A 25668-nucleotide genomic window follows, 5' to 3' on the forward strand; every position below is an offset into this window, starting at 1 on the left:
CAGATGACAAGCAACATGAGTTTGACTGGGACAAAACTATTATAGGACAAGCCAAACAGAGAACAGCCAGGGAATTCCTAAAGGCATGTCACTCATCCACAGATTCAATCAATGAGCACATCGACCTGGACCCAATATACCGACCACTGCAACGGACAGCTGGAACTGACAACCGGAAGCGGCAGATTCAAACCACTATAAATGCCGGAGGAAACATCACAGAAGTGCTTCACAGGAGGCTCCCAAGCACTGAGGATATCACCTAGATAGGGGACGAAACGTCTGCAACACAAATCCCCTACCATAACCACCCTATTATTTTTAAACAGTGGCACCATGTTTGCCAACCTCCAGTCTTCCGGCACCTCACCTGTGACTCTCGATGATACAAATATCTCAGCAACATGCTTCCAGTAATTGCATTTGCTTTTTAAATTTAAATATTTGATAATCACAACATATGAAATAAATATAGGAGAGATTGTGAACAAGTAGTGTATATTTCGAAGCTACAATGTTATAAATGTTGGTTTCTGATTAACTTCTGACATTACTTGAATGGGGATTGAGATGCTTCAGTCAGTGATTCTAGTAACTCTCCAGCTTTTCTCAGTATTACTTTCTTGCCTCTTGGCTTTGTGCTGTCCCCAGATTTCCTCGTCATGAGATTTTGCTGAAGATTGTTGATATTCTTTAGAAAGGCAGACCAAAAGGTGGCTGATTCTGAAGGCTTTTTCTCTCCTTCCCTTTTTAGGGTAGGTAAGCTGTCAGTGAGACTCATTAATTATACTCTTATACCCAACACAAAATCTAGAGTCTTGAGCATCTAATCCAGTGTGACACTTCAGCATTTCATCAGTACTGTAATGCTTCAGATGAAGTGTTAAGCCACTCCCCATCTATCCTTTAGGGGATGTAGAAGATTACAAAGCATTATTTAAACAAAAGTAGGAAGTTCTGGTGTCCTGGCTAACTGATTTATCCCTCAACCATTAGTGGTATGTCAAATTTGTAGTTGTGTGTTTTATTTCTGTTTGTGAGATTTCTGGTATTAGTGAACTGCCTACAAAGCAGGCTACACTTCAGAAATATTTAATAGGCAGTAGTGAGTGTTAGAATGTCCTGAGACTGTGAAGGTACTGTTTAAATGGAATTCCTTTCATGCTAATACTGAGATAAAGATTACCCACCAGAAACATGGTTGCATGCTTTCTCTTTTGAAAGATGTTCAATTTGTGAATTTGTTAATTTAGTATTTAATAAACATTGTTGAATTTGGAACAATTAGTAAAGATACAAACAAGTATTGAAGCTAGTTGAGTAGAATACACACAACACCTTTGCATTGCACTGTAGTTCTCCTATTGGGAGTACATACTGAGAACATTTAAAAAAATATATTTTTATTTTTTTTCTTTTGAATATTACAAGTACAAAACCAAGCAATTCAAACCAATATTAAAATGCAAACCCACTCAGTACATAAATAATAACTAAGCTAAAAAAGGAAAATCTTAATAATAATAATAACCATAACACAGCTCAATAAAACAAAGCAATAACCCTTGATTATTGAGCGCATACGTTTATACATATTCATATGTTCGTAGTTTCTCCCCAGTGGATACCAACTTCATTGCATAGAATTGCCATGGCAATATAAAGGCTCTTATTAGTATCGTGGACAAATCTGTACCCAGGTCGTCCAAAAAGGGCTGCCATGTCTTACAGAAATTCTCAGTTTTATATTGCACCGTACTCTTAATAATTACATCCAAGGGGATGTGCTCCAGGACTAGCTTATGCCAGCCCCGGGTGATTTTCTGACACTCACCTTAATAGAATGTTCTTTCTGGCACAGAAGAGGAGATACTGCGTCCATCTCCACCTCCATCCCCAATGCTTCTCTACTTTTCCTACCACAGCGCTCCAGTATGCCTGCAGTGTGTGGCAGGACCAAAGACAATGAGTAAGCATGCCCATGCTCACTTTACATTTTGGACACATTGGAGATACTCCTGCTTTAAATTCTGGGAGGTAGTCTGGGGCCAGATGAGTCCTTTGGAGACTCTTTAATTGCAAGGCATGGGTCCTATTGCAAATTGAGCTCCTTCTTGCATTTTCCCAGATATCCTCCCATATTTCAGAAGAGATTTAAACATTGAATTCCCTCTCTCATACCTTCCAGAACCATTCAGTCTCGTCCAAGGGACCTTCACTCAATAGATGATAAAAGCCGCTAACAGATAATATATCCTCAACACTCGACATCTTCTTCTCCATGTCGGACCTATAAGGATCACTTAGAAGTGTGGTATGAAGTTTTGTGTGAAGTTTCTAATTTGAAAGAAACAAAAAAAGGTCCCTACTGGGCAATTCATATTTGAGTCAGCTGGTCAAAGAGGTCCCTACTGGGTAAATCATATTTCCGAGCCAACTGGTCAAAAGACCTCAGTATGTCCCCTTCGAATAAATCACCCATGCAAGGCATGCCCCGCGATGCCCATAGTTTAAACCCAGAGTCCCATCATCTCTGGCTGAAAGCCCAGCATACCAACTATTGGTGTCAAAAATGATGTTTTGGCAATATTGCCCTCGCCCTGATGCACCACCCTCCGCGACAGCATTGACGACCATTGGGCCACAGCAGCACTCCTAAACTGCTCCCACTCTGCCCAAGAACCGCAGGCCAACAAGGGGGCATCCCTCCTGAGATGCCTCAGTGTCCAACCAAAGTGAGCAAGGGTCTCTCCAGGCCCACTCACCCACGTAAGATAGCAAGGCGTCCAAACAACAGTCTTTGATATTTGGGCGGCCCACTCCTCCTAGTCTGCAAGGCAACTACAATCTAGTCAATTCAATGAGGGGCCGCTCGTGATACCAGATTAACGAACGAAACCAGCCGTTAAGTCTTCTAACTATTTGCTTAGTGAAAAACAGAGGAAGCATTTGCATAGGATACAATAGGTGGGGAGAACATTCATTTTAATGAGGGCTATCCGACCTAACCAAGAGATCAGAAGTGCCTCTCCCATCTACGAAGGAGCTGCTTGATTCTCTCAAATAAATGGGCAAAATCGGCTTTAAATAGCCGATCAAAAACAGGAGTAATAAATATACCTCAGTAGACAAAGCCCTCCTCAACCATCTAAAGGGGAACCAAGATCCGCTCTCAGGATCAGGCGCTCTTGGGAGACCACCCATGGGCATGGCCTCCGACTTCGCAAAATTGATCTTTTAACTCAAGAAGCCTCCAAATAAATTGATGCATTGTATCAGGTGTGGCACTGAGACTGTTGGGTTTGACAAGAAGACAAGAACGTCATCCACATACAGTGTGATCTTACATGACTTTGTCCTCACTTCTGGAACGGTTATATTGGGATCTCTACATATTGCCTCCGCCAGTGGTTCGATCACCAATGTGAAAAGCAGTGGTGACAACAGACAGCCCTGTTGACTGCCCCTACGAATATTGAAATTGCTTGACTGTACACCATTGGCGAGGACTGCAGTAAGACGATCACTATACAAAACCTTCACCCACTTGATGAAGGTCTCTCCCAGGCCAAACTTCTTCAAAGTATGGGAAAGATATGGCCATGCGATCCTGTCGAATGCCTTTTCCGCATCTAAGGAGATCACCAATACCTGTACCGATCATTGTTGACATAGTTGGATCATGTTAAGTAACCTCCTGACCTTATCCATCAGTCTGTGACTTTTATGAACCCTGTCTGGTCTTCCTTAATGATTGAGGGCAGTGCAGTTTCTAGCCTTTGTGCCAGAGTCTTGGTAGGATTTTGAAGTTGACATTCCGGAATGAAATGGGTCTCTAGGAAGCACAGTTCTCCGGGGCCTTCCCTTTTTTAAGAATGAGAGAGATGTTCACCTCTCCTGGAGATGGTGTCGAGGAGGCCACGACTATGTAATTCATGAAACGTAATAAGCATTGACCCTGACAACATACTGATAAACAAAAGAACTCAACTTCAATACAAAAGAATCCACAAAACCTCAACACTTCACAGACTAAAATAACCACTGCCAACAAATCTAAAAAACATACAAAAACTATGAACAGCAAAAACAGAAAAACAAAAAAATCGCCAAAGTCACTGGAGGAATTTACCCCCATTCAAAGGGGGATACCTACACATCCTAAAACCCAGTAAACATCCCAACCGCCCTCTCAGCTCCTGCCAGCAAAGGTTGCACCACGCACACCAACCACCTGGTAGAAGAAAAAAAAACCCACCAAAGAACAAAGTTAGTACGATAGACAAATAAATTAAAAATAAATATGTCGCCCATTCCTTAACATAACTTAGAAATTAAAAATAAATACTCTTTCCATCCAAGACATCATTTCATGCAACATATTACCAGAAAAGAGATTCCACCAAGTCCTTTTTAAAGACTAACAGCTCTATTCTCTATGCCTATTTAGTTGTTTGACGTAAGTCAATGTGTCCACAAAGTTCTTCGCTTTCTTTGCGAGTTGAACAAATGTATGGATCCATTATGATTGATCCCAAGCACTGCTGGATATCTTAAATAATACTGGACACCAAGCTCCCTCAATCTTGTCTTGACGCCATCGTAGGGCTTCCTTTACCGGACCAAGATTTCGAAGCTCCTTGGATGCTGCCTGAACTGCTGTGCTCTTCCAGCACCACTAATCCAGAATCTGATTTCCAGCATCTGCAGTCATTGTTTTTAACTCACTGCCGCTAACCAGTGTTGAGAAAACATGACTTTGGAGCTGCCCCATACCAATGCCTTTGGGTTTGTCCCCCGGGCTCTAGAAGCTTCCAGGACCCTCTGCTCGTCTTAATAATGATGGAACATTACCAAGACAAGGCATGGGTGCTGATCCGCACCTGGCTTTCCTGCCGCAATCTGGTGAGCACTTTTAATTGTTATCCTTCCCTTCTCAACCTCCAAACCAAGGAACTCCAGGAACCACTTCTCGAAGAATTCCACCAGCCGTTCATCTTGCGTCTCCTCTGGTATGCCAACAATGCACAGGTTCTTTCTTCTGCCCCTGTTTTTCAGATCGTCTACCAGATCCAACAGACCACGGACTTGTGTTTCCAGGGCTTCAATTCGGCTTTTGGAGGAGTTAATCTCTGCCTCTACCCCTGCAGCCCGGTACTCAAGCTCATTGTTCTGTTTTCCCAAATCTTGCAGCATAGCAGATACAGGAGCCAGCTTCACTTCAATTTCTTTTCCTGGATCTGCTTCCCAGGGCCTTGTGAGATTTAGCTAGCTCCTCAACCAGAGTCTGGTGAGTAAGCAAGTCCACTGCTTCCAGAAGGCTGGGCTGTGGCCCTGGCCCAGGGTGTGGTTCCTCCTTTCTTCAGCGTTCTCCAGCTGCAAGGACAAAGGTAAGTAGATTTTTTTCAGGTTTCTAGTTCCTTTACTATGTTTTACTCACAGTAAAGTGTTTGGGATGGGTTCTGGTTCTGTCGGGTTGGTGTTGCAGTGTGAAGCCCAGCAAATGCGATCCTAACAGGATGCTGCCATCTTGGATTTTCCACATAGTGAGAATTTGATTTTTGTGGAACACAGAAATCTTTGTGCTGAGAGCACAATTTGGTATGATTCTGCCTAACAAATTATTAATTTGCGTACAGCTCAGTTATGATTATATGCATGGATCCTTTGCAGTATACATTAACATAATTGTTTGCTATAACCAGATTAAGAATTTTTAATGTCATGGATACCATCCATACAACATTATTTTTCCTCATTACTCTTATCATTTATAACTCAAATATGTATTAAAGTGCCTGAAGTAAGAGCTATAGAATGTACATGGACATTCCTTAAAAAAACCCATTATTGTAAAGTTTTTCATCTGCAGAGAAATATTTTATAAATAGCAATTTGTACTGATTTGTATTTGTGTTGTAACAATCTGGTGACTCCAGCTCACTCCCTTTCCCCTCTACCTTGAATGTTAACTTTTTTGATCCAGAATCTTTCTCTATTAAGGTGAGTTTTACCAGACACTCTCTTTGGCTGGGACACCTAGTGCTGTGGGTCTGTGTTGATCTACCCTTACAAGTTTCTCATAATCGAAAGTCAATCTAAAGTCAGCATTCCTCCTTCCCATAGTTCCAAATAAAAATGGATAAAGGTGCTGCAGTTCGATTGAAATACTACTGAGATATATCTTGTCTTTAATAATAGTCTAAGCATAACACAAAGATAAGAATGGAAATTCTATTAAGATCATGCTTTATGTGTCAGGTAAAGGACCAAATGAATGTTTGGAAGTAATTGAAAGTCTGTTTTTAATGTGGTCTGTTTTTTTGTTCATAGACCCTCTGAACCAAGAGCAATCACCCCTCTTTTAAATAGAAGTCATTTTGACCTATTTATATCAATTAAGTTGTGAATAAATAGCGTAATCTATTACAAGCAACTGCCTCCAGACTTTGCCAGAAGTATATTGGCTCTTTTCTTTGTAACTGTGTTTTCAGTTAATGCAACATATGTTCAGTGCTTAAATTCTTCAAGTGAGGTTGGCCAAAATCCTGGGTTATTCATATTTCCAGTTGTGATTCAGTTTTTCTTTGGGTCCTATGTGTGTCTATAATATCTTGAAAGTTTTTCTGTATGTTGCATGTTATACGCTGGGCATCTTTAACAGAATTTCAGTGTCCACAAGACCACATTTGCATGTTCTATTTCCTGTAATTATGGCTTGATCACGCAAGGTATTTTCAATGATGAAATGGATTGCTTATGTCAACTCCTTTTCAGTGAAGTCTGTTGTAAGTAGTCATAATTTTTAATTAAAGAAATCGCTTTTGGCAGTTAATTTTGTTGAATTGGAACAAATATCTATTTTAAACCAGTCTTTTTCACCAGTCATGTGACTTGCTTTTATTTTCTCTGACTTGAGAGACTTTGATCCAAGCATCTGCTGACCATAGTTGATGGCATATTTCTAAGCTTTCTAACTAACACGAGCACACAGCAGGAATGATCGCATGTGGGGCTGAAGCCAAACCTAAATGATAGAACAGAATTCAGTCATGTGTCAAATAGACACCAGAATTTGAATTGAACTTGTTCAGCAAATAAAGAGAGTACAGCGTTAAAATGATAGGAAAGTCAGGAAAGATGCATTCTCTCACTTCAGCGTCTTACTTTAAATTATGCTGGATCTTGTTATTTTCATACCATAAATGCCTGAAGTTTGGAAGGGACCAACAAAAAAAAATCAGTTCAAAGGAAAAGTGTGAACAGTGGGCACAACAGTTTTAATTGTGATGTCTTAACAGCAGACAGTGGTCTATATTTGAGGTACCCGAATCCTGTTTATACCAACACCGAGGCAGTTTACGTTTGTCTTTCACTTTTTGAATTTTCAGTTCCATGTTAGATGTTTGGCTGCTAAGTCTTCATTAACATAAAACCTTGTGACCAGTTTGAAATGTTGATTGTAAGGAAGCAAACTATCTGCTTTTAGAGGCAATTGGACGTTGTGACTTTCAGTTACAACCTTCATGAAGAAAACAAAAGATCCTTTTGTGATATGGTATGGTTGACATGTATGGCTTCCCAGCTGCTTCACCTCACTGATAACTACAAGAATTGGCCAATTACAGTTGTAAATCTTTTCAACCTTCTAATGAATGCATTCCCATTATCACCCATCTATCTTGACAAGGATAACAGGCACTGCTGCTGAAGAGGCAACAGAGGATCTGAGAAAAATCAACTTGATCGTGTTTTACTGCAGTTCTATAGATACATTTCTTATGGCTGGCTACGAAAGATTTATACACATTTGTTCCCTGCATGATAGGGGTAGGGTTACTAGCACTTAGTCACTTCAGCAAAGGAACATACAGAATAGGAGCAGGAGTAGGCCATTCAGCCCTTTAAGCCTACTGCACCATTCATTATGATCATGACTGCTCATCCAGTTCAATAGCCAGTTCTTGCTTTTTTGGGGGCAGGAGTCAGGCAGAAGCAATGGATCTGCTTGGGCAGTCCTGTTTGTGTATTTTGAGAAGGAGATAGAAGTAGGCTGCAGAGGTATGGGGGTCTATGAACTTGGAGGCAGTGAAGGTCACCAGATGAAATGAAATTAGTGACTGTTGTGGACACAAAGGACTGGTGTTCCATAGTCATGGGCCAGCGAAGATAGGATAAGGTGTCAGAGCACTGTAATGTAGAGGTCAAGATGCCAGACATCAACACCACCACCCTTTCCTATGTCAGTAGGTTGGGTTACAAAGTCAGGATCGAATCTGAGAACATGGAGTACAATCAGCTCAAACGGTGAGAGGAAAGTGCAGAAAGATTAAGGTGACCATTGCCTATTCTTTTGTCTGTCCAACTGCTGTTCTTTCTACCTGGGCTCCATCTCCACCTATTATTTATTATTCCCACGTCCCACCCCATCTGCAGCATATGTCAATCTTTTCCTAACTGCTATTAATTCTGAAAAATGATCACTGGCCCTGAAACATTAACTCTGTTTTCACCTACAGCTACTGCCAGACCTGCTGAGTTTCTCCAGCAATGTTTGGTTTTGTTTCTGACTTCCAGTATCTGCTGTGTTTTTTTTTGGTTTATGGTCTCAACAAGGCCAATGTAATTGCCATGAGACATACTTGTGCCTGTACTCAAAATTCTTTGCTATGAAGACCAGCATAGCATATGCCGCTTTTACGGTACGCTGAGTTCTAGTGACTGGTATACAAGGGCACCCATGTCTTGCTGCACATTCCCTTCTGTCCATTTAGGGCCATTAAGCTAATAATCTGCCTTCCTGTTTTTGGTACCAAAGTGGATAACCTCACATATTTGTCCTACTATACTGCATCTGAAGTAACGGTTACTGGAATTTTTGGAGATAATTGTAACTCTACAGAGATGTAGTCCCATTTATAGTCTGATTGAATAGATGACCATATGCACTAAGTCCGCCTTTAAATCTCCTTGCATAATATTGTTTTGATTTAGAGTTATTTTTTCCTTAGGGTTTGTTTTTCTGATTAATGACATGGAGATGCCGGTGTTGGACTGGGGTGGATGAAGTTAAAAAAATCACACACAACACCAGGTTATAGCCCTATATGGAAGCTAGTGCTTCCCAATAAACCTGTTGGACTATAACCTAGTGCTGTGTGATTTTTAACTTTCTGATTAATGTCATGGTTTTCATTTTTGTGTCGTAATTACTGTATGCGGTGCAATGAAACAGCGTTGTCAAGAGCTTTATTTGGGTGGCTTAGGAGATTTGCCAATCACTTTCCTTCTTATCTCACACCTACTCACTCAGCACCTTACTTATATCCAGGTAACAGGAACTGGGGCTCAGGAAGAGTATAGTTGGGGATTGGATGGTGCGGCAGAAGACATATCTGCCGAAGATTGAGACACAGAGACCTGTTGGTGATCTGAACTCCTTTTTCCTATGGGAAAATAAGTTTCATTTAATGTTGTTTCACTTAAAGTTTCATTTTTAAGGAACACAAAGTTGTGAGGAACTATTGTAGGAACTAAAAATTTGCAGTTGCAGTTTAACTACAGAAAAGCAGACGAGAAAAGTACTGGCTGACTAGCATATAATACATGTGCATGCACTTAAGTAGATAATTGTTACATCTTGTGGCTATCAAAAGACGTTTATGCTCTGTTTAATGGACTGCACACCGAGCTCTGCAATGGCATGAAGGACCTCATATAGAATAAAAGTATAATCATTCATTAGTTTGCAACAGTGTAGTAACCATCAATTTTCTTTAACAGTACAATGTCTGATGGAATAGTATTGGTATATACTTAACTAGGAATACACTGAAGAATTGAAAAAGTGAAAGTGATGCAGATTCAGACTGATCTTAATCTTGAGTGATGAGGACATCTTGAAGCTATTTTCAATTGAAGAAATGAAAAAGAGTCTCAAAAACTGGAAAAGCTTAAGACTTCGCGATTTAAGCAGAAATAGTGCTATGTCATTTGAAATGGCTGTCAATGTTTATTTGTGATAACAAAGAAAAACCTAATATTTACTAGGTTAGGGATCAGCTGTGGAGAGAGGAAAGTAGTATTATAATATTTTTCCATAAGACCATCGGATTACAGTAGCAGGCTTTAGGCTGTTTGGCCCTTTTGAGTCTGCTTCACTGTCTGATCATTGATCATTTTCATTTGATTTTTCACCAAAATGCATGTGCTTGATCAGCTAGTCGTTGCATCATTTTCTTTCTTATTTGATTTATTCATTTTTGATTTCTGCTTAATTTTTGTCATCCAAGCGAGTATAATTTTTTAAGGAAGGAACCAAGATGACAGCCATGCCATAAATTGGAAAGAACTGCAGCCTCCCAGATAGCGACCTTTCACAATTATTTTTGAGCGATGCCTATTATTTTCTGGTGTGGCTAATTCTGGAAAAAAGTTATGCCCACAGTAGAGCATATCCTAAATGACTAGATGACATGAGATGACATTGGACCACTGACCACGCTTTTTGTTACTAATATAGAAATTGACTTGGAACAGACTATTTTTTTGTGACAGCATCTGTCACACTTGCCTCTTGGTCAAATTATGATTTCAGCTTGGATTTTTATGGTGATGAAGATTGTTTCAATGCAGAAAATTGGAGAAAAAGCTAGGTCATTAAATGTGCTGAGAAAGGATTTGGAAGAATTGTTACTTTTTTGCTCCAGCTTAATTTATTATCATTACAATGGTTTGCATTCACCAATTTTTGGCACATTGAAGTAAACAGATGGCATCATACCAGTTTTGAGAGAGAGTTCAAAAAGATAGACAACAAATTGAATAAAGATATGGAAATTGTAAATGCCGATTGTAAATCAATGACATGTTTCCAGTTTGAACCAAAAAACACTTTGAGAGTTCACCAATTTTTTGATCGGGATCTGCTAGTGCATGATGAAAAGCCAGCATATCTAGGATTAACTTGAGATTGCACACGAAACAACCACCTCGACAAGGTAGTTCAAAAGCTCAAATTTCACTCATGGGAGAGTTAGTGTAGTGTATTAAATTTAAGCAACCAACAGAAGATAGACACCACCTCCCTCCCTCCCTGCTCTGCTCCAGTAGCCTTCGTGCTCACTTTTAGGTTTGGGGCGGCATGGTGGCTCAGTGGTTAGCACTGCTGCCTCCCAGCACCAGGGCCCCATGTTCAGTTCCAGCCTCGGGCTACTGTCTGTGTGGAGTTTGCACATTCATTGTCTGTGAGGGTTTCCTTTGGGTGTCTGGTTTCCTCCCACAATCCAAAGAAGTGCAGGTGAATTGGTCATAATAAATTGCCCATCGTGTTAGATGCATTAGTCAGGGTTAAATAAGGGGAATAGGTCTGGATGGGTTACTCTTCGGAGGGTTGGTGTGGACTTGTTGGGCTGAATGGCCTGTTTCCACGCTGTAGGGAATATAATCTAATCTAAAAAGAAAACTCCCTCTCCCACTTCCCCAAGGACATGCAAGTCCTGGGCCACCTCCACCGCCAAACCAAACCCAGCCTCCAACTAGAGGAAGAATGCCTCATCTTCTGCCTTGGGACCCTCCAATCACACCGTATCAACATTGACTTCACCAGTTTCCGAATCTCCCCTCCCTCCACCTCATCCCAGATCCAACCATCCAACTCAGAACCGTCCTCTTGACATATCCTACCGGTCCGTCTTTCTTCCCACCTATCTGATCCACCCTCCCCACTGACCTATCGCAATTACCTCTCACTTGTATCTACCTATCACCTTCCCAGCTACCTTCCTCCAGCCTTACCCCCACCCCCTCTTTATCTCTCAGCTCCCTTCCCCCTCCATATTCCTGATGAAGGGCTTATGCCTGAAATATCAACTCTCCTGCTCCTCGTATGCTGCCGAACCTATACTTTTCCAGCGCCATACTTTTCGATTCTGACTCTCCAGTGTCTGCAGTCCTCATTTTATCCTTGGTCGTTGCCATGACTCGTTGCCTTGATTAGAAGAAATTTTGTTTTTTGCAGCCATTTCATAAAGGATCTAACAATTATTTGAGTAAACAAATGTTAAATTCTTTTCTTATTTGGCTAAGTGACTCAAAGTAGAATGGTTAATTAACATTTCACTGCACAGCGTACTGCTGTAGCAATGGTCTGAGATGTAAAGCTTCTGTTAAACATAATCCATTCTCTCCTTCAGCCTTTTAGATCAGTTCTCTGGCTTGAGATCATAATGATCATAATAGTCATAATTGTGACCCTTATGAGACCATAATGCTGAATCATCCAGGTATTCATTGCTTGTGTTTAAGCTTGCCAAGGCTGTAATGCTGGACAATAAGAGCAAATTATAGGCAATTCTAATATCGTCCTTAACTGATAACTCTGCATTCACAAGTTTCCACCGGGCTCACTGGATAGTGATCAGTGCAGAGAATTTGGGTGAATATTGATTTCTACTCACGAGCTCAGACACATGGAGGGCAATTGTAAGACTTCTGCTGGCCTGGCTGAGACTGGTTAATGAAGCACAAGTTTAAAATGAAGCTATAACCCCATGGTCTTTGACATCTTCAGTGTTCACCCCTCGGGTACTATGGTAATGTCCTTCTCCCTGGATTGGGAAGCCCAGATTCAAGTCCAACTTGTTCCACAGGTGTGCAATAATATCTCTGAAAAGTTTGGTTAGAAAAATAGGTTAACTAATGAAAGAAAAATCAGCTCCCACACTATTAATAATTGTTGAGGTTTCTGTTTGTCATTGCTCACAAGTGGTTGTAATCTACAAATGCTAATTCTGTTAAAATCGTGCAAACTTCTCTGTCATATGGCAATTTTTTAATGCTTTTGGAGCCCCTTGTGATTTGCATTTGGGCTTGAATAGTAAACAAATTACAGATTATTATAACAACTCCTAACAATTATTACAGCAATAACTTTTGGAAGCATCGTATTCTGTGAAAGAAATTCAAATTCAACATTTTTTTTAATATATTTTACTTTGGATTAAGATGAACAGAAAATTTCAATTTCATGAACCTTTTCAGTATCCCATATTTGATGCTTGTCACATGCATCAAAATATGCAGATTGTGAAAGATCAAAATCTCAGACTCTAATAGTCATTCAGTTTTTGTTATAATGTGAGATTTTCTTTACTAAATTAAGTCTTTATTTTATGAACTATTTGGATTTTCTATTCCTATGCAGAATCTATTTAAGTTTATCAGAGCTGATATGAAAGACTTAGGCTCTGCAGGATATAAGTAATATGTAATGACCAATAATGGTGACAATGTTCTGACAGGTAGAACAACTGAAAGAAGAGTTAAATTCCAAAGAATTCCAGGCTGAAGAGCTAAGAAGTAAAGTGACTGTTCTCCAGTTCAAGGTCTCTGCTGTAAGAGTTGATGTTTGCCATGCACCTGACGTTACAAATGCAATTCTCTTTTATTTCCTTTGGCTTGCTGTGTTCTAGATTAATGCTTTCCTCTCCTTTTAGCTTATTCTTTGTAGAATAATTTTATGTTTCTTCTTGCATCTTTCAGGCTTCATGTACAATCTCTTTCACTTGGCTTTGTTCCTCACTGATATTGTGGCAGTAACATCCCATATAGACACTCTTCTATTAAATTTATGGATGTAAGACAGATCAAACAATTTCCCTTTTATCATTAATTGCATTGATAACCAAAATTGAATTAGTGATCATAGCTAGCATTCAAAAGTGCTCATAGGGTCTTGTGGTGCACCATTAATGTCTCTGCCTTCAGGCCAGAAGGTCCAGATTCAAGTCTCCCCTGCCCACAAAGGTGTGTTACGTCTGAACAGGTTGATGAAGAATGATTTTAACTGATATTCACGTTATGATGTTAATGTACCTTTTTTAAATGATGCATTATATGCTTGTAGGCTGAACAGTTTAAAAAATGTTGTGAAGTGAAAGAGAATATTGTAGTGTGTAGTTGTGTAGAACACACTTATACTTGCGCTAACTGTTGTTGCATTTGATGGACATCCTGCAACATTGGGTTCTAGACTAAAGGCATGATTAAAGAAATAAATCAGTTTGATGTGTCAACCTAATCACTATAGCACATGGCCTAAATCAGTAATAGTCTCTCTTTTTAATTTGTATATACCGTATTAGTTAAGTGGAGATTCCCAATTTGTTAAATGCCTGTTCAAAAACTGAAGCACCTCGTTTGAAATGTCGATTTTAAGCTTTGAAATTTAAATCAGACTTCCACATGTACTTAACGTATGTCAATAGTAACATTGATGTTTCTTTTGCCAGTTTTCTCCTGTGCTCTGATTATTTGGAACAAGGGTTCCACTGTGTTACTGTGCCCAATAGGACATCATTAATGCTCAAGGCTTTACAATAAGCATTGACAGGCTATTTGACTGCGGATACATTACAGCTGAGCCTTCTTTGTCCTTATCTGAAAATGCTGACGTTTCAGGAGGGACCTCTGCTTATTGATAAGGACTGATAAATTTTGTTAACTTTCTCTCCTTCCCGAATTCAGAGCTCTATTGTATTATTCTTACTGTCACCCACAAATAATACAACATAGACTGGAGTTCAAAACTGACTCTGAGCTGGTCTGTGTGACCATTGTATAAACTCATTCAGTCACTGCAGAGCTTATTGGTTGGAGATTTTAAGAAAAATCTTGTTCAGTAAAAAGTATCTGTATTAAAACAAGTTAATCAACAAAGGTGCATAAAGAACACATCTGTTGTGCAGTTTCTTTTTAATCATCGTGTAATAATATATTTTGTAATTAGGCATCTAATATCCCTTGCCCACTTGAAGTCAAGATTGTGCAAAGAATTGTTTTTCATACAGTTAGTCACTTTTATGATGACAGCATAACTATATTAACTTTGCTAATACTGGCTGTTTTGTGATTTTGGTTGAAAAATTGTGTGGACTTGCATGATAGTGTGATCAAACTTCAGTGTGTATTGATGTAGGTGGTAAGGCAAGTTGTGAGAGGGATGGCAAACAGTTTACAGGGAGATATTGATCGGCTAAGTAATTGGGCAAAAGTTGGCAAATGAGTATAACTTGGAGATAATATGAAGTTATTCATTTTGGAAAGGAGAATGAAAGAACAATATTAACAGAAAGCTGCAACACAAAGGATGTACTTTTACATGAAACACAGAAAACTAGCACAGATACATTTGGCAATCAGGAAGGCTTATGGAATGCTGTCCCTTATTTCAAAGGGGTTGGAGTAAAAGAGTAAGGATGACTTGCTGCAATTGTACAAATTGCTGATGAGACTACATCTGGAGTACTGTGAGCAGTTTTGCTCCTATTTAAGGAGCATTTCATTGAAAGCAGAGCAGAAAAGATTAACTAGATGATCCCTGGTATGGAGGGGTTGTCTGATGGTCAAAGTTTAAACAGATTGGGATTCTACTCAATGGAATTTAGAAGAATCAGAGGTGATCTCTTTGAAGCATATAGGATTCTTTAAGAGGCTTGACAGGGAGAGTCTAGGACAGACAGCATAGCCTCAGAATGAAAGGGCATCAATTTAAGATTAAGATGAAGAGGAATTTCTTCTCTCAGGATTGAAAATCTTTAGAACTAACAACAGAGAGCTGTGAGAATAGAGTTCTTGTGTATAATTGAAGCTTGATCAGGAGGAATCGAAAGTTGCAGATATGGGACAGAAACGTGCACATGAGAAGAGTTGGATCTGATCCTATTGAATGGTAGATCAGGCTCAAGTTGCAAAATGGCCTCTGTTCCTTTTCTTGTGGTATGATCTTATCATTCTGTGACCTAATTTATTCAAGTTGAAGCATTTCAATAAATATGTTTTATAAAGCTTACATGATATAAGTTGTCTAAGCTGGCATTTTGTCTACTTGTATTTAGGTTGGAAGGGCAATTCATTTTAGTATGTGACCTCTTGAATTTTGTTTTGTATGGCCTGATTGAGGACTTTTGGATTGCTGTGCAGCTTGGCGAGAACATTGGTCCCTGATCATTGCAAGTTAATTTTCTGCACTTAGATTTTGCAAGAATAATTGCTGTAAACAACCTTTCATATATTATTACAGAATACTGCTCAAACATAGTCTAAACAAGGAATTTGGCTTTTTAAGTTTTTGAAATATTTTAAATTGGATTCGTGCAAACCTTTTAATTGTGTTTCTGATGGTCTGATTGTATTGAGGTGAAGCTAGGAAAGAGAGAATAAAATAAAGATATGCTGACAGAGTTTGAGAGTTGGGAGGATCTTCATCGGTGAAGATTGGGGCGAGTCACCTGTTTCTATATTTTAGATTCCAGTGTCCAAAAAAAAATTAGACATGCTTTGATGGAATTCTCAAATGTTAGCAGTCATTTAGGGTCACCGCCGTGGAGTAATGGTTTAATCTCATGAACTGGAAGGCTTATGATGTATCATTCTATGACTGAAAGAGAGATCTCATGGAAGAGACAATCTGAGCTTTTTTGACCACAAACCGTATGTATTATTTGTAAATAAAAGATTGTTATTAAAATGTACCTAAGCAATTTCTGAGTCATTTGAGAGCCAAGAAGAACTCTTACCACGTTGACAGAAGACAAAACAACTCCTAGTTGTTGATGGATTTGCAATACTTGGCTTTGTTAACACAAGTACATATTTGGTCATCTGTTACATTGTTTTGTATGTTGATCCCTTGGAAGGGTATTTTAGCAGTGGGTTTGATCGGCAGTAATATTTATTTCTCCCAAGAGTGGCAAAACTCTATTTTTTGTTTTTGAAATTCAATATAATACTGATCATTTTTCAAATTCTTCTTTAAAATCAGATGAACCTGAAAAGCAGTTACAAATGTGTATACCTTTGAAAGCAAAAAAAGTAATTAAATAAAAGTTTGTTTATGCTTCAGTTTGATAGTTTAGCATTTTTCTCTATTTTCAAGCTACTTTAGCCTATTATGTCGGCAACATACCTTGTAGTTTTATATTGAATCAGTGCTTTATATTCACTAGATTGATCAAGTGAAACAGGAACTTTCCAGAAAGGAAACGGACCTCCTTGCCTTGCAGACAAAACTTGAAATGCTGACAAACCAATTTTCTGATAGCCAACAACATGTGGAAGTGCTCAAAGAATCGCTTACAGCAAAGGAGCAGAGAGCTGCCATTCTGCAGACAGAGGTAAAGTCACTCAACAGTAAAGTCTGAAGCATTGGAATGAATTTTTCATACCTGAAATCTTGTTGCTTGAAATTTTTTCACTTTTGATAGAGCAGGTTTGCTTGAGGAAATAATCTGCAAGCAGTTTTTAACCTTAACTTTGAATGTATTTACACAGTCAACACTTTTATGAAAGGGAAATCTTGTTCAACCAACTTATTGGAGGTCTTTGAAAAATTAACATGCACTGTGGATACAGTGGAACCAGTGGGTGAATTGTACTTAGATTTCCAGAAGGCATTTGCTAAGGTCCAAGATTATTGCAGAAAATAAAAACTTATGCTTTAGGGTGTTACATATTAACATGAATAGAGGTTTAGCTAGCTAATGGGGAAACCGAATATAGGGATAAATAGAAGTGTTCTTCTGGTGCAGTGGTAGTTTCCCTACCACTGGAACAGGAAACCTGAGTTCAAGTATAACCTGCTCCAGAACTATGTAATAACATCTCTGAACAGGTTGATTTAGAAAATATCGAGGAATAAATGAATCTTTTTCTGGTTGCCAGAGTGGAATGAGTGGTGTGTCACAGGGATCAGTGCTGGAGCTTCAACATTTTATACATTATATCCATTAAGTTGAGAATAGGACTTGAAGTATAGTTGCTAAATTTACTGATGACTCAAAGGTGGGCAGGAAAATATATTGTGATGAGGATATAGGGAGGTTACAAAGGTAGGTAAGTGAAATGATGGGTTAAACAAGTTGAGACAAAGATCTGGCAATTGGAGTACAATGTGATTTGTTTATTTTGAAAGTTAAAAAGAACCATATTATCCAAATGGTGAGCAATTACAGAGCTCCAAGATCCAACTGGATCTTGATGTTCTAGTTCATGACCTTCAGTATTCTAATGTGAGTACAGCAACTGATTATAAAAGCTAAAAGCATGTTCTTGTTTGTTGCAAGGGGAATTTAATACAAGAGTAGGGAAGTTATACTTGAGTTATATGGAGCATTGGTGAGACTGCATCTGGAGTACCATGTACAGTATTTTTTTTTTTGGAAGGTCAGTGTAGACTGACTGGCCGAATGGCATCTAACTGCACTGTAGGGATTCTATGATGGTGCAAGAGAGAAGTCCTTAGCTTACCAGAGTATTGGGATCATTTCTTGGCAGAAAGTACCTATTCAAAAGGGGAGGATTTGCACCTTAACAGAACTGAGACTAATGTACTCGTGGGGATGTTCATTAATGTGCTAGTGGATTCTTTAAACTAACCTCTGAAGGTGCTGGTCACCAGTATACGGATGTAGAAAAGAGGAATAAAATCCATAAAGTTAGAATACTAGACACATTAGAGTTGTGAATAGTTCTACGTCAGATAGCACTGAATTAAGAAGAAATGCCATTTCTTTCGATTCAGAATATGGAAGAAAGTAGTAAACTGTAAATTAGGGTTATAGTACATGCATGTGAATATCAAAATTGTGCTAAATAACATTACAGGTGCTGATTACTAGGTAGCTGTTACAAGAGATCTGGTTCCAAAGAGGGCTTTAAATATTTCTAGATGAAGAAAAAGATGGAAAAGGGGAGGAGTGAGAAATATTGAGTATGGAGATATTGTAACGCTAATGCGAGAACATGTTTTCAAGAGATCAAGGACAAAATTGATCTGATGAGAAGTAAGCTGCAATTATATTGCTCAGTGAAGTCTATAGACCACCATCCAGTGGGAATGATATTGAAAAGCAAAAATAGAAATTGCTCGAGAAACTTGGCCGTTCTGGCAACAAATGTGGAGCGAAAGCAGATTAATGTTTTGCGACCAATGACTGCAAAGGATTCTTTGTTTTATTTTAAGGTATAGAAGAATGAGGTAGCAAGGAAATTAGAGCTGCAGAATTTATGGAATTTTTTTAGAAGATTTGTAATTCAGGTTGATAAGTATTTAAGTTAGCTCGCTGAGCTTGAAGATTTGTTTTCAGGCGTTTCATCACCATACTTGGTAACATAGAGTCATAGAGATATACAGCATGGAAACAGACCCTTCGGTCCAACCCGTCCATGCCGACCAGATATCCCAACCCAATCTAGTCCCACCTGCCAGCACTCAGCCCATATCCCTCCAAACTCTTCCTATTCATTTACCCATCCAAATGCATCATCAGTGAGTGTCTACGGTGAAGTGCTGGTGGTATGTTCCGCCTCTCTATTTATAGATCTTGGTTTCTTTAAAGTAGGTGATGTCATTTCTGTTTCTTTTCGAGGGAAGGTAGATAGGATCTAAATCGATGCGTGTATTGATGGAGTTCGGTTTAGAATGCCATGCCTCTAAGAATTCTCGTATGTGTCTTTGTTTTGTCTGACCTTGGATATGTGTGTTGTCCCAGTCAAAACACTTCTATAGGCATATAGATAGTAAACAGTGATAAAAAGAGGAATGGGGCCAATTATGGGATCAAAAGGGACATGTGTATGCAGGTAAGGTGCTGTGATATTAAATGAACGTTTTGCCTTTGCCTTTACTAAGGAACAAAATGCTAATCAGCACTTGGCAAAAGACTAGGTAATTCAAACATTTGAAGAACTTAAAATAGATAAATAGGAGGTATTTTATAGGCTCCATACTGAAAGGTTGATTAGATACCAGGACCAGATGGGGTGCATCTGTGGATACTGAGCAACATGATAACGGTAAGTTCAGAGACACTGGCCATTGTTTATTAATTATACTTATATTCTTGGATGGTGCTAGAGGATTAGAGAATGCCAAATGTTAACAGCCTTGATCAAAAAGGGTATAAAGATAGGAGTAGCAAAGAGAGGCTCACTAGTTAATCTTTGTTGTTGAACCTTCTATGAATAATAATTTGGCATAAAATGATTATTCACTTGGATAAGTCTTGGATTTATCAGGGCAAATTATGTTTAACTAATTTGCTGGAATTTCTTTGTCATAACAGAATGTTGATAAGGGTAATGCTGTTTATGTGGCATAAATTGATTTTGAGAAATAATTTGATAGTGCTACATAGAGACTTGTGAGTAAAGTAATAGGTTATAGAACAAAAGGACTGGTAACAAAAGGAATGGTAACAATATGGATGCACAATGCCTGAGTGAATGGAAACAGTAAGGTATTTTGCGGACTGGAGGAAGATTTTTTGTGGAGTTCTTCAGAGGTCACTGTTGGAAATTCTGTTTATTGTGCTGTGTTCATGATCTAGATCTTGACCGTTCGAAAATATGTGAAATAAATAAAATTTGGAAGCATTATAAACTATGATGATGATGGTGTAGAACTTAAAAATACAAAGGCCAGATATCCCAACCCAAATTTTGTCTTTGTTTGCATTGTGGACCAAAATGGGAAAGGGATACTGTTGTAAACCAATGACGATGGAAAGAGTGGCTGCACTTCTAAAACAAGTTAATGGAACTCATTGTGAGTTCTCTTTGCACTGTTGCTTTGCTCAAGTAGTGGAGGAAGATGTTTGTGATCCCATGGTACCATTGATGTATGTTCAGAGCAGGCTTCACACAGTGATAGACTGCTGACTTGATTTTGCTACTCGGATGAGCTGCGTGGGTCATGAGTCATCAGCTTGACAACACTCTGGTTTCTGGACAAGTGGACAGCTGGTCTATGAACAATGTAGTTGCCTGAAGACCTCCACACTCCTCGAGGCATCATCTGTCATTTCTCTCTCTAGTGAAGTAACCAAAACCTGAAAGGTAGCTAGCTATTCACTTCTATCGTTTACAATAGGTTGTTGCCTTTAACTCGTGACTGAGAAACTGAACCCTTCCCTGTGCAGTTTGCAAAGAACTGCAAGGACTTGGATATGAAGAAAGAAGGTCAGAAATGGAGGAATCAAAAGTAACACCTTTTCAAATCCTGTGAATTGGTGGTATTGAACTGTTTCCCAATATATTTTCCTCCATCCGTAACATCCATTTACGTTTGCTTCACTGTCAGCTTGGATTTGTGCGTAGGAGTCTAAGGGGTTTGACTTTTAGCTGTTGGAGTTTTACTTTGATATTTCTTAATTTTGTTCCGCTTTGTTTAGAACTGATTTATTTGACATAAGTAGTAGCACATGTTAGGTATAGTAGAGTAGAGTAGCTTTTATTTGTCATTTCTACCATATAAAACTGATATAGTAAAACTGAGACAGCGTTCCTCAAGGACCGAGGGTACTACATGGACAGCACAAACTACACACTCGTACATGGCATAAAGTGCATAAGAAGAGCAAAACACACAAGTTGCAGTGTAATAGAAGGATAATAATTAAGACATTTTTCTAGCAGCAGTTCGAAGTTATACAAAGAATTTCAGATGGGAAAGAGACCGATCATACTGTATTAAGGAGCCTGATGGCTTGGGGGAAGAAAGTGTTGCATAGTCTGGCTGTGAGAGCCCGAATGCTCTGGTGTCTCCTTCCAGATGGCAGAGTGAAAAGAGTTTGAGTGAGGGCTGTATGGGCTCGTTCACAATGCTCTTAGCCTTTTGGATGTAGCGTGTGAAATAAACATCTGTAATGGAGAGGAGAGACCCCGATGTTCTTAGCTGTCCTCACTATCCGTTGTAGATGCAATTCCCGCACCAGGCAGTGATGCAACAGCTCAGGGTACACTCAATGATCCTGCTGTAGAATTTGTGGTGAGGATTTGGGTGGTGGGGGGGATGGGGGGTGTGGTGAGTGCGGTGGGGTAGGTGGGCTGTCCTCAACCTGCACAGAAAGTAGAGATGCTGCTGGGCTTTCCTGGCTATGGAGCTGGTGTTGAGGGACCAGGTGAGATTCTCCACCAGGTGGATGGAAAAGGCCAATTGGATCTTCACAATCTCCACTGGGGAGCCATCAATGTCCAGCAGAGAGTGGTCGTTCTGTGCCCTCCTGAAATCAGCGACCATCTCTTTCATTTTGTCCATGTTCAGAGACAGGTTGCTGGCTCTGCATCAGTCCGTTTGCCGCGGCACCTCCTCTCTGCATGATGACTTATCTTTCATGCTGATGAGATCCACTATACTCATATCATGAGTGAAGTGATGGTGATTCGACCTGTGCATCGCTGCACAGTCATGTGTCAGCAGGGTGAACAGCAATGGACTGAGCACACAACCCTGGGGGCCTCCCGTGCTCAGTGTGATGGTGTTGTTCATGCTGTTCCCAATCTGGACTGACTGAGGTTTCCCTGTCAGAATGTCCAAGATCCAGTTACAAAGGGAGGTATTTAGGCCCAGCAGAATCAGCTTTCCTTTCGGGTGCTGAAGAACAATAGTGTTAAATGCGGAACTGAAGTCTATGCATAGTGGTCTGACGTCGGTGTCCTCCTTCTCCAGGTGGGTGAGGGCCAGATGGAGGATGGTAGAAATGGCATCATCTGTTGAGCGGTTGGGTTGATATGCGAACTGCAGGGTGTCTAGTGAGGGGGCAGCAGAGTTTTAATATGCCTCATCACGAGCCTCTGGAAGCACTTCATGGTGATGGGTGTAAGTGCAGCAGGGAGTAGTCGTTGAGACAGATGCTGAAGACTACTTCAGGACGGGGATGATGGTAGCGGCCTTGAAGAACATATGGTACAGCTCAGGGAGATGTTGAAGATGTCCTTGAGAACATCTGCCAGTCTGTCAGAGCATCCTCTGAGCAGTCTGCCAGGGATGTTAGCTGGTTCAGCCACCTTCTGTGGGTTGACTTTGCGTAGGGTTTTCCTCATGCTGGCCGTGGTAAGACACGGCACTTGGTGATTGGGAGGGGGTGGGGGGTGTGGGCTTCTTCGCTGCCATGCCATTTTGTGCCTCAAACCGTGCATAGAAGTTGTTAAAGTCATTCGGGAGGGAGGCATCACCAGCACAAGGTGATGCTGTCCTGTGGTTGGTAATGACCTGGATGCCCTTCCACATGCTCTGCTTATCGCTGCTGTCCTGAAAGTGACTGTGTATTCTCTGTGCGTGTGCATGCTTTGCCTCTTTGATGGCCTGAGTCAGGTTGTCCCTCGCTGTTGTTAGGGCTGCCTTGTCATCTGCTCTGAAGGCGGAATCACGGATCCTCAGCAGTGCACACAACTTTGCAGTCATCCACTGATTCTGGTTGGGGCGAGAAGTGATGGCCTTTAACACAGTGATGTCGTCAATACACTTACTAATGTAGCAAATCACCAACGCCGTTTACTCCTCTAAGTTGATGGAATTACCATCGTTTGCCGCTTCCCTGAACATGCGCCAGTCAGTATGCTCAGAACCGTTTTGCAGAGAAGAAATGGCTCCTGCCAGCCAGGTTTTCACCTGCTTCAGAACAGATTTGACATATCTGACGAGTGGTCTGTGTGCTGGAATTAGCAGTGTTTTCTGTTAAATTGAGAACTTTAGTAGGCCTCAAGTACCTGTGCATTTTAGTCGTGACAAAAAGGGCAAAATGGTATTTGTGGAAATGGATTGACAATTGCCAGATGATCAATATGGAGTGATTCATTTTGGAAGTATGAATGCAGGGAGACAGCATAAAACATAGGCTACAATTTTAAAGATGGTGCAGGAGCAGAGAAATTTCTGAGCACAAATCTTCGAAGGTCACTACAGGTTGACCGTGTGACTTCTATTTTGATTCTGGTTGGGGCGAGAAGTGATGGCCTTTAACACAGTGATGTTGTCAATACACTTACTAATGCAGCAAATCACCAACGCCGCGTACTCCTCTAAGTTGATGGAATTACCATCGTTTGCCGCTTCCCTGAACATCCGCCAGTCAGTATGCTCAGAACAGTTTTGCAGAGAAGAAATGGCTCCTGCCAGCCAGTGACTTTCGAAGATTTGTGCTCAGAGATTTCCCCCCCCACCAGTATCCAAAGCAGTATACCTATTGTTTAGTGGAATGACTACAGGGGATCCCTGCACTGCCTGCTTCCTCCCCTTCCCACCTCTAACTGTTACCCAGCTACCTCTGTTCTCTGGCGTAACTATGTCCCTGTAGCTTCTATCTATCACCTTCTCAGCCTCTCGAATAATCCTCAGTTCATCCAACTCCAGTTCCAGTTCCCTAACTCGTTCTGTGAGGAGCAGAATCTGACTGCATTTCCTGCAGATGAAGTCGGCAGGAGTATCGGTGGTCACCCCTATCTCAATCATCCTGCAGGAGGAACATTCCACTGCCTGCGCTGCCATTACTCTACACTTAGTCTCCAAAGCAAGAACACTGAGTAGCTTACCTGTGAACTTTAAAGTTAGGTTAGAGGAGGAGGATGGGAGGGAGGCCCTACTATGTAGGGCCTGGGGTATAGAACACACCCACTCAAATATATATCACTTACCTTCCCGACCAGCTCTGCGCTCCAACCTCACTTCCGCCCAGCTCGCGCCGCTCTCTGCTGAGAAAAGCAGAGATAAGGATGTAGCCATCAAGGGTGGCACAGTTAAAATAGGAGGTGCTGAAGACTCAGAAAAATGCAGTTATCTCAAGGTTGGAGGAGGTTAGAGATGGGCAAGACAGAATCAAAGTCATGGAAGAATTTGGATATGGAGGATGAGAATTTTTAAGATCAAGCTATTCAGGAAGGTGTAACCAATAAGATCAATGATCTATTAAAATTAAAATATGGGGCTGGAAATCTAAATGAAAACAGAGCCAGAGTATATGCTGTGACCTTGTCATTCTCCATTCTTCTTCCAAATGTTGTTCAAAATAAGAGTGCTGATGCTTTTGATTCCATTGCCCATTTTTGACCCAAAAGCTTTGGACTTCAAGAGGTCCAGAGTAAATACTGAAAACTCTAAGGACCGTTCTTGTCTGACTGCATGCCACTGTGCCACCACTTCTGTTAAGTCTCTGGTGATCTTCAGGTGGAACAGGACATTCTGAGGAATAGTGATGGAGAACTGTGGAGCATTAGCTGTAAGGTACAATTAAGCAAGTATGCCTACGTCTAGTTGTTGCTTCAATAGTCTGTGGATGAACTTTTTTGATTCAGACATTACAGTACAACATCCACAAATCAGCATATTTCATTATATTTTCTGCTGCGTATGTCAATTCTGGGTGATGCCATATTATTTTTTGACTTTATTTTTACAGTGGCTTGATCATTGCAAAATACCTTGCAGGGCTATTTCAGGATGATAAAGAGTCAACAAATTGCTTTGGTCAGGTGTCGTATGTAGGCCAAATTGGATAAAAATGATAGATTTTCTCCCCTCCTTCATATGAGTAAACCAGATGACCTTTTTGGACAATTCATTAGTTTCATGATTAGCGAGACTGTGTATTTTATTCCAAACTGATAAAGCAATTGAACTTTTCTCCCCAATAACAATGAAGGGATTTGAACTCATTAGTCCAGGTTTCTGGATTACCAATTCTGTAATGTTGTTTGGGAAGAGAACACTTTTGCTAGAGTTGTGAACAAAAAGCAGAGGTGAAGAAATATTTGAACAAACAGAATAAAACCAGAATAGAAAGCATTATGGATAACAAAGGTCAAAAATTAGGAACTAGTAGTTTTGAACATAAA

Source organism: Chiloscyllium plagiosum, chromosome 19 (genome assembly GCF_004010195.1).
Source record: "Chiloscyllium plagiosum isolate BGI_BamShark_2017 chromosome 19, ASM401019v2, whole genome shotgun sequence".
NCBI classification, from domain to species: Eukaryota; Metazoa; Chordata; class Chondrichthyes; order Orectolobiformes; family Hemiscylliidae; genus Chiloscyllium; species Chiloscyllium plagiosum.